The 9,218-nt window shown below is 41.6% G+C and overlaps 1 long non-coding RNA gene across 1 annotated transcript; it reads right to left on the reverse strand.

Moving 5' to 3' along the window:
* Nucleotides 1-956: 956 nt before the first annotated feature.
* On the reverse strand, nt 957-8,141 carry LOC144094904 (uncharacterized). The gene is made up of 3 exons (XR_013306616.1): nt 8,067-8,141; nt 4,111-4,197; nt 957-1,319 (listed from the first exon to the last, which is right to left on the reverse strand). It is a non-coding gene; the product is annotated as an uncharacterized LOC144094904 (long non-coding RNA).
* Nucleotides 8,142-9,218: the final 1,077 nt, after the last annotated feature.

The following is a 9,218-nucleotide window of genomic DNA, read 5'->3' on the forward strand; positions in this document are numbered from 1 at the left end:
GTGTAAGTAAAATCAGCGATATATCAGCAGGATTTGCAGCGCCTCTGAACAGAATGGACGACAGTGGAACGACCACTGAAGATTGATCTGCTTGGCCACGTCGCCGTGGATTCATTTTTTTGGACTTTACTTCAAGTCGCAGCGATTAGCATGCCCTGCAGAGTACAACCACAGCTTTCGCCCAGTGTACGCAAGAGAGATGTTAACACTTGGATGTATGTTGTAGCTGAAAAGATTGTTTTGTTTTACAGGCACTTCATAAGTATCCACGCCCAGCAATTCTGGACAAAATCATTTTCGAGCGCGATCCTGTTAATGAACGCAATTTTTTCATATAATGTAAGATTTCACTATAACAATCAATATATCCGCAGATCACTCGATCGTCAAAAGCGTTCCCTATTAGTTGTCTATGGCGGTCTTAACTGTTCGATGCGTTCGGTGGAGACGCTTTAAAAGAAAGATTTTGCTACACATCAAAATAATGGACCATTACTTTCAATATTTTCATTACAGTGTCTTACAATTTTCCCATTTTGGAAAACCGAAGAAAGCTGGACTTAGTTTCTCAGAAAATTCAGCAAAGTACACTAAACAATCAGCAATTATCAGTGGCAAGGCAGAATAATAGCAGGGGTGCGTAGCTTTTTCTCAGTGTCTCTTACATTCGATGTTAGAGCCCATGGGCACGTGATGAAATCCCGGACATTGAGACCCGCTTTCAACAGAGGAGGATATGACAACGAGTGTGTGCAGTGGTGCTGGTGTGCATTAGTAAATTCTAAGGGGTCAGGCTATTCTTGGACTCTCTAATAAGGCGTCTCTCTATAACTTCCCATAATGTGGGAAATCAGACATAATTATGTAAACAAGTGTTACATTTTACGGGTGATATGTGTGTGGTTGTGACGGGATTTGTCTCTTTGGAACGAGTGAATGGAGTTTTAAAGAACCAGTAAATGCAAGAAAACCTTTATTTGTCAAACAATATTGAGGTTACATTTGCGGTCCTCTAGATATATTGAGTAGTGCACACAATGGAGCCCTTCAATAAGCTAAATATCTGAGTTTATTAGCCTTTTCACCAATGTGGCATCTATTATCTATGGTCAGAATCCCCCTCTAATTTTATTCCGCAGGTGACCTCGTGCATCCCGCTGAATTGAAATGATGACCTGAAGTGCCGCAAAATTTCTGGAAGCTGTCTTGGCATGCTTCATCTGGTTCGCCTGATTTACCTGCCACCCATAACATGCAGTCACCCCTCTTTTTTTGAGTGTTGCCCGCATTTATGTCTCGTTGCTCGGTGCCAACAGTATCTGTAAAATAATGAAAAAACATCAGTGCACACCTTTCTGTGGAAGACGAAGTCATATTATATTTTGATATCCCGTAACTTCTTTCCCTTTTGCTGAAAGCCTAGTGTTTCTCCAAAACCCAAATATACTCTGCTTGGTCATATGCACTTTTCGTACTGAGGTCTCCGTTGAGGAGGGAAGCTCTCACCAGTGACACCGAAACAGTGTGGCTGCCGACAGCCATTCTTTTGGCGACGTTCAAGCGTGTTGCGCGCGCTGATGAGCGCTGTAATAAAATTTGCCTGCCTGGCGACGCTCAAGGCTTTTCTTCGACAGCCTCCGATGTATGAAGGGACGCAAGCATTACTTCACTACACTTCATTTTATACCATGCGCCAGTGCCAGCTTTAAACAAAATCGGCATTTTTCTTGACAGATACGTACAGGAAAAGGTTGCGTGGATACTGATGCCGGAAAACTACACTAAGACATCACTTTATGAGCATGAGCTCGACAGCCCTGCCAGAGGTTGGTCTTGTCGCTCACTTCCAGGCATCGCGAACTGTGTCGCGGGAATTTAGTGTCCAGGCGCTGAGACTAGTCTATTAGCTTTTCTTTTAATCATAATGTCTCGGTATTTTTCACTGATTCTTTTGTATTATCAGCGCGCCTTGCCATTAGAACGCATTTTTTATCATCGTAAGGTTTTTATCTGCGCATCTCTCGCTTTTGCTTTTCTCCTTGCACGATACTTATACCGTTGTCCTTAAGAGTGCATAGGATCCAGTCAAGGAACACAAACGCTTTGCGAATGTTATCTGTGGTTGCAGGTACGCGTATTGGAAAGCATAAAAAGCACGGAATGGTTGAAATGTGTAATCTTTCGATTAAAAAGTTTGCTCAGGTGTGCTTTGGAACGAACTGGTGCGCCTCCATCGTCATCTTCACAATCATCGTCAGCCTGACCACGCCCACTGCAAGGCAAAGGCTTCTCCCAGGTCTCTGCAAATAATTCTGCCCTTTGCCAGCTGTGGCCGCCGTATCCCTGCAAACACCTTAAGCCCATCCGCCAACATGAATTTCTGCCGCCCCCTGCTACGCATTCTGCTACTGCTGCTGGGCGATAAACTACGCTGCACTTGACAAGCGTCTGGTTTTTTTTATGTTTCTGGTTGCTTTGGTGTTGTTTTGCAACTATTTTTCTAATACGTGCTCGCAATAACAGCTAATTGAAAAATAGTCACAAAGAATCTTAAAAACAAAATGTGCTCCCTATAGCTGCAAAATAAGCTTTTTGTCTAGTTTGCAAAAGTTGGCTTCAGCAAAAATGCTTTCCACGTCACATGTTGCATGACTACTCGTGGCGGGATATAAAACACGATGGCAGTTCTCTTTAATCTTGTCTCTGCAGGATTGCTTCGATTTTTTAACGTGCTGCCGCCTTCTCAGGTCAACGCTTTTTACGTTTATTGCTAAATATTGCTTACTTGCTTCGCCGCCACCTTCAACCGGTTTTCAGTGGCCGTAGGCATGATCTCAATACACCCCACTGCCTTCCTACATTTGTCTCCATCCCTTGGAGAGAAACCACCGGCGAAATCGTCGAGTTTTTCCTGTTCTGGCTTGAAACATTGCAGCACTTCTTTTATGAAGGGCGGTTGCCAGGTCTCGATTTACGCGGGTCTATTGTTCGACTCCAACACTGGAAGCTTTGCACGTGCAGTTACAGAACAAACGTTTCATACATGTTGCCTAATGAATGATGATGATGAAATGGGCAGTGTTTTTCAGATGACTCCCAGTGTAGTCGGCCAAACATAGAGACAGCAAGATAATGCCAAAAAAATATAGCGATTCAAGCCGTTCCCGTTTGTGGAAATGTCCCAGAAGATTTATTCTTGAGTTGTGTTGCCCAAGACTTTTTAAAGGATTTTCGTTTGGACCAACACAAAGTGAGACGTCTACTACGGATAATGAATACGAGTTCCGATTTGGACCTCATATTGTTGATGAGCGTACGATGAATTCGACACTGAAAGAAAGCTCGAGTACTTTTGTGAACTGGATGACATACTCTTCGCGGCAATATTTTTGGGAAAGCGTGAAAGCGTATAAGGGCGCTAGTGAGTTTAGTGGGATGAATAGATTACAGTCTGCGGGGGTAACGTGGCCGCAAGTTGCAGATGAAAGGGTTTATTTAGGGTATATGGGAGAGGTAGTCGTCCTGCAGTTAACGTAGTTAGGCTAATCATGATGATTACACTAGATAAGTCTGAACCACCCGCCTGGCAGGAGATTACTAACTTGACAGTAACGGACTGTTTCAGTGCTTTGTGCTTTTGGGCACATTGTCTTCTTTTCCCCTCTCCTTCACCAATTTTGTACGTCGATCTGCACTGTGTTCACCGCGTGCGGCTTACAACTGATCATGGTGAGATTCCACTCGCCGAGTCCTGCCGCTGCCAAGATACACATGTTGGACAGCAGATACTCTCCGACTGATTTACCATACAGACTATGACATTTCGCCTACATTTACGGCCTGTTCTGGTAGTAGCGTTGATAGCATTAAATTTGAGAGAAAAATCTGCTTTGCAAACCACCGCAATGCAGACCGTGCCTCTCCACCATACCATGACACGGTGCTTTGTTATTCTCACTTAATACAGTAGCCTCCAAAGCATACAACTTTGAACACTTTATTTCGTTTATGGTGACAAAACAAGACCGAAGTTTACTTTCTGTGAGAAAGTAGAGCGAAACTCACCTACATTCTTGAAACAATATGGTTTCACAATGTTTTTGGACTCACCGCTTGTGGACGGCTGTTTGGTTATATCTTCAAGGACAAAGCAGTCGGAATTCCCCCACAGGAATTTATAAGACAAAGTAGGGACACCTAGGATTCGAAAATGACAATTCTTATTCACCTGCGGCAGCGCGTTAAGGCGCCCCTTCAGCTTCGAATGTTCACGGGATGCAGGAATGCGGAAAAATTAATTTCGACAAGGTAACTCTTGCCAATCTTCTTAACCGTTGGTAGGTTTGTGGGAACATGCATTCCTGATTAGCTGTTAACATTACCAGACGTCTATATGCTGCCGTTGTTTTTTTTAAGAGAACATGTATCCCGTAAACAATTTCGAGCGGCAAAAAATTATCCGTACGAGAAAGAAGGCGTATTCTAATGAAAATTTCCCACCTTAATCACACTTGGATGCCTAATTCTCGACACCACACTCGAAGAAAAACATTACATAAACAATAAAAAGATACACCGCATTTGCAAACGATATCAACACAGGAAAAATATTTTGTCTAGAACGCTCTTGGTTTCGCAGAGCGGTGATCCAGACTTTAAACGCATGTCAAGCGTTAACACCTGTTTTAAAACTAGCTGGTGAATCAATTGTGCCACTCCGGTCATAGAATTGCATCGCAATTTTTTTTCTTAGCCGCATCTTGGTACCTAGAGAATGCACCTCAGGTGATTTACACTAATGCTTTTGTCCCTTGTACCAGAAGCAACGGCCGTTTCCTGCCATGGCCTACTAAAAGTAATTAGCGGATTTTAAGATAGCTTTTTCACACTTCTCACCAGGTAGCCATCCTTGAAGTGCTTATTTTAATAGATTATTGCGTTTCTTATTATCTTTCTTATGGCAGGATATATTGAGCACTAAAACTAATCAGCTTAATTGATGTTTCCGTACCACGTGCCACAAACCAATGTCTCGTTATGTGCCGTTATTTTGGAAAATAATTCGGGGGCTAAATTTTTTGTGATCGCAGTTTGCATACAATGACACCTGCATTGGCATTCGATGGGTATCGCGGATCACTATAGGATTAGTAGAAAAACAGAAAAAAATTCATAACGTTGAGTCGAATTCTGGTTCCACTATGCGTACTTGCAATCGCGCGAACGAAAAGGGACGAACAAAGAAAAAGAGAGGACCTAGCGCGGGACTTCATTTCAGTTTTACTTCAGAGACACGTAACATTTACAACGTTTCTACATTCGTCGCATTCAGGCCTGACAAACAACTGTTACACAACCCTGTCATGCTGGCGTTTGTTGCACACATTTCTATGTAGATGTGAAGATTTTTTTTAGTTAGCAAGGCTAATGTTTTAGTGACGCAGAAGCCAAATTCTTTCAGTGTATAGTATGCCTCGATAATTTCTCGGCTAATTTGGGAGGCGAGATTTTTCAAAATTCTCGTTGGGCGCAACCAAGGCGTGCAGACACAACAGTAGTGACAATATTCGGCCAGTTGCCTCCCCCCCCCCCCCCCCCCCCAATACGCCTACTCCCGCGTGGTGCTCTTGTAATCTGACGTATAGACTACAGACATCATATATATCGCAGAGCGAGCCCTTTTCATCCGAAATTTTTATACGTTTGAAGTTTAACTGCTGCTCTAGAAATCGAGATTGGTTGAATGAATAATGTACTCCGCATCAGGATGTGTTTGACGCCTTTGACGAATGCTCTCACTGTTCTACGTTTGATAAACCAGTATTTTGCTCTCCACAGTAAATTCTCTGCCGGGCACATGAAAGAAGACATCAGTTCGAATGAAAGCGTTCGGTATGTACACATTTATGGTGTGCAGTGGGAAATGAGAAAAAGATATGACTTTTATTAGGGGATTATAAATTTGCACATGTAATTCGAAACAATAATGAACTTAAAGGTGGCATCCTTGTTAATGGGTCACTAATGACAGGTGTTATAACTAATTCGCTCAATAGTTCAGTAATACGACCTCTGTATAAAACAGAAACAAGGTACAATGCACGGAATAATAGGCGGATAGCAATATTGCCTCTATCAGCGGATATTATGAAGGAATATTTAGTAAAAATAATGGCTTGCTTTTGTAAGAAATACTTACTATTTTCCTCCACTCAATACGTGTTTAGGACTGGTCGAGGCACTATACCACTGCTTGAAATTTTTCCAAGATTTGTGTGCTCAAAAATTGATGTGAATGCAATTTTACTGCCTTTATTTTTGGCTTCGACAAAAGCATTTCACACAATTGACAGAGATCTGTATGATATAAGCTAGAATATTTTGCACTTAGGGAGTCATTTGCATCTCTTTTGAAAAACTACCGTGAGAATCGTAAGAAAACAGTCAAAATTGGAAGAAACTATAGCGATATTAAGTTAACAAAATACGGATTTCCGCAAGGTTCTTCGCGGGGGCCTCTTTTACTTAATTTATACGTGAATGACCTCGAGATGCCAAATTTTAAATCAGCAATTCACCAATTTGCAGTTGACACAACGTTGTTCTTGCTTAATTCAAATATTCATGTGGCATGTAATGACCTGCAGGCTGACATTCAAAAAAATTATCAGCTGGTGTGAGAAAAACCTAAATTTGTCAGCGGATCAAAAACAAAGCTTTTTTTGTGCTTCCACTATCCCCACAGGAAACCGGATGATCCAGTACCAATAATCTTACACACTCAGACATGTACAAACTGCATGTGCGTCCCTATTCAATACAGCACGTGTGCAAAATATTCTGGAATTGAGTTTTATAACGTCCTATTTTGCAATAAACAGATCGAAACTGTATGTGGGAAGCTAAGGACGCTCTCATCACAGCTGTACCACACCAGAAACTGCGCAACTCTACAGTTAAGGAAATTAGTGTTTAATTAAGTTGGCAAAAATCTATTGCGTTCTTCAATCACCGCTATGGATTTTGTTCGGACACCTTGAATAATCAAATAAATAGAATCGTTTACAAATTTATAAGAGTATATGGCATACGGTGTTATTACGGAGGGCATGAATAAAAATAACATAGCCACGTTTCAAGACGTTTTACCCATAGAGGAGTTACATGATTACGTTATATATACAAAGCAATGTTTCAATCATGCGTTTAAAACTGTAAAGCCCAAAAATAAATTTAATATAAGGAAAATGAAATTTTAGACATTGCCAAAAATATACGCGAAATATGGTATAAGGCAAAGAAATTTTATGTTCAATTTTTATTCAGTAAGGTATTTGAGCTGGAATTAAGCTTGTGTTCGTTTGTTCGGTTACACGTGCGAAGCGAGCACTAAGAAACATCTGTTGTTTAGATTTGTAAACTGTGGGTACAAAGATATTGTCATTGCTTCCTTCTTTATTCTTACGTTTGATGTCAGTAAAAGAAATCTTCTTTTCTATAACTGCGCAATACCTGTGTACATAGCTGTCTGATGCCGAGTTGTTGAATATGCATCACTCTGAGCAAGTTATACATCCGACTTTTGTTCACTTCGTAAAAAAAACAGTTTTTTTTTTACTTCTTTGGCGTGAAAACCACTTGTGTATCTCTCTGGCTGCCTGTGACGCTCACAAACACAATCTGCTCGAGCGGCGCAGGTGTATAAAAATATAAATTAGTGTCAATAAAGAAACTACAATAAAGGAACTACATGTAATCAGCAAGCGCTTTTGTACACCTTGAGTGTTCTCGTACGGTTTGCACTCTTTTTGAAGGCCATGGCGTAGAAGGGCGTTCAAATTGCCTGAATATTGGCAGTAATACCGCAATATATAACATTTAGTGAAAAGTAAAAGAGAGAGAACTGGGAAAAAAATTCTGAACGCACAGTTACCTCGAAAAGTAAACTGCCATATAGTGCCTGGACCACTATGCCTATACAAATATCGTTATGTTATTTTCTCATAATATGCCCTAATTAGAGGAAGGCAGGAGAAGCAATTATTTGAAAAAAAGCGTGTCCTTACCGGTTTCTTCAACGCTGATCATTTTGCTATATTTCCCAGATTCACATATAAATTTGAATGTTCGAGTGTAGTTGTACCTTGAAGGGAGACAGAATGCCGCAATTTAATACCATGTGTCATGTTTTGATACATCTTTTAAACACAACGAGCACCACGTTTACATTCAGAGAGCAAAAAAGATCAAAGGGACATTAGAGAGCTTGTAACGCGAAGCATCCAGCGCTAGGTGACTTGTGATCACGTAGAAATTGAGCCACACTGTGGTTGACAATGAACTATAACTAACTAATGATGTAACCACTAGGTTGCAGCAGCGATCACCTAGGTCCTAGGTCATCCCTCTGGTATTCGAGAAGTGCCACGAACCTGTCGCACAGTTGGAACTTTCCGAAGACGACAATTGAAGGAGCAAGACGGGACCATTGAAACTCCTGAAGAGACTTATCAGCGCTTATTCTGTTTGGAAAAGAAATAGCGTGATGATTGCGCGATAGATCTGTGGAGAATTGTCTTGGTGACACGGCGAGGTTGACGACATTATATGAAGACTGGCTAGCTTTGGCTCCGCGACCATGTTACCCGCATCTGCGTTTGTCTTCTTTGTTCTAGCTCATTTTCGCTTATTTATATTGGGCGCGATGACCAAGTTTTATGAAACAGAACTGAAACCACGCAAAATATCAGTCAAATATTACAGTTTGTGGTGCAAATATTGACTCACGTGCAAATGCCAACGAAGATCAATGCGATTGCTGCGGGAGATTACGGCCTAACATTCGTGTTGCCCCCTAGCGACCGCGCGGTCCTTTCCATCAATTACCGTGTTAAACGCCAAACCCTTTGTCAACTCGCCTCATCGAATCCAATAACCATTGAATGATAGGCCGTGCTCCCTCGTAGCTTTCCACTAAGGTTCGCCTCTCCCCGCCCGACGCCTCCCACCGACTCCCTTTCTTTCCGCACAGGTTTTTCCTTCATCTCGCCCTTTTCCTCATCTCCTGCCTGCATTCACGGGCACTATAACAACGACACTCTTTCGTTAATTGTGGTTCTAATGCTAACGCCTTAAAATCTTTCACAAATATTATATTTCGTTGGCTTGGCAGTGCAGAGAACAACTGGAGGATTTCGACGTTTAGCTGAACTTTTTCT

Source organism: Amblyomma americanum, chromosome 6, assembly GCF_052857255.1.
Source record: "Amblyomma americanum isolate KBUSLIRL-KWMA chromosome 6, ASM5285725v1, whole genome shotgun sequence".
NCBI classification, from domain to species: domain Eukaryota; kingdom Metazoa; phylum Arthropoda; class Arachnida; order Ixodida; family Ixodidae; genus Amblyomma; species Amblyomma americanum.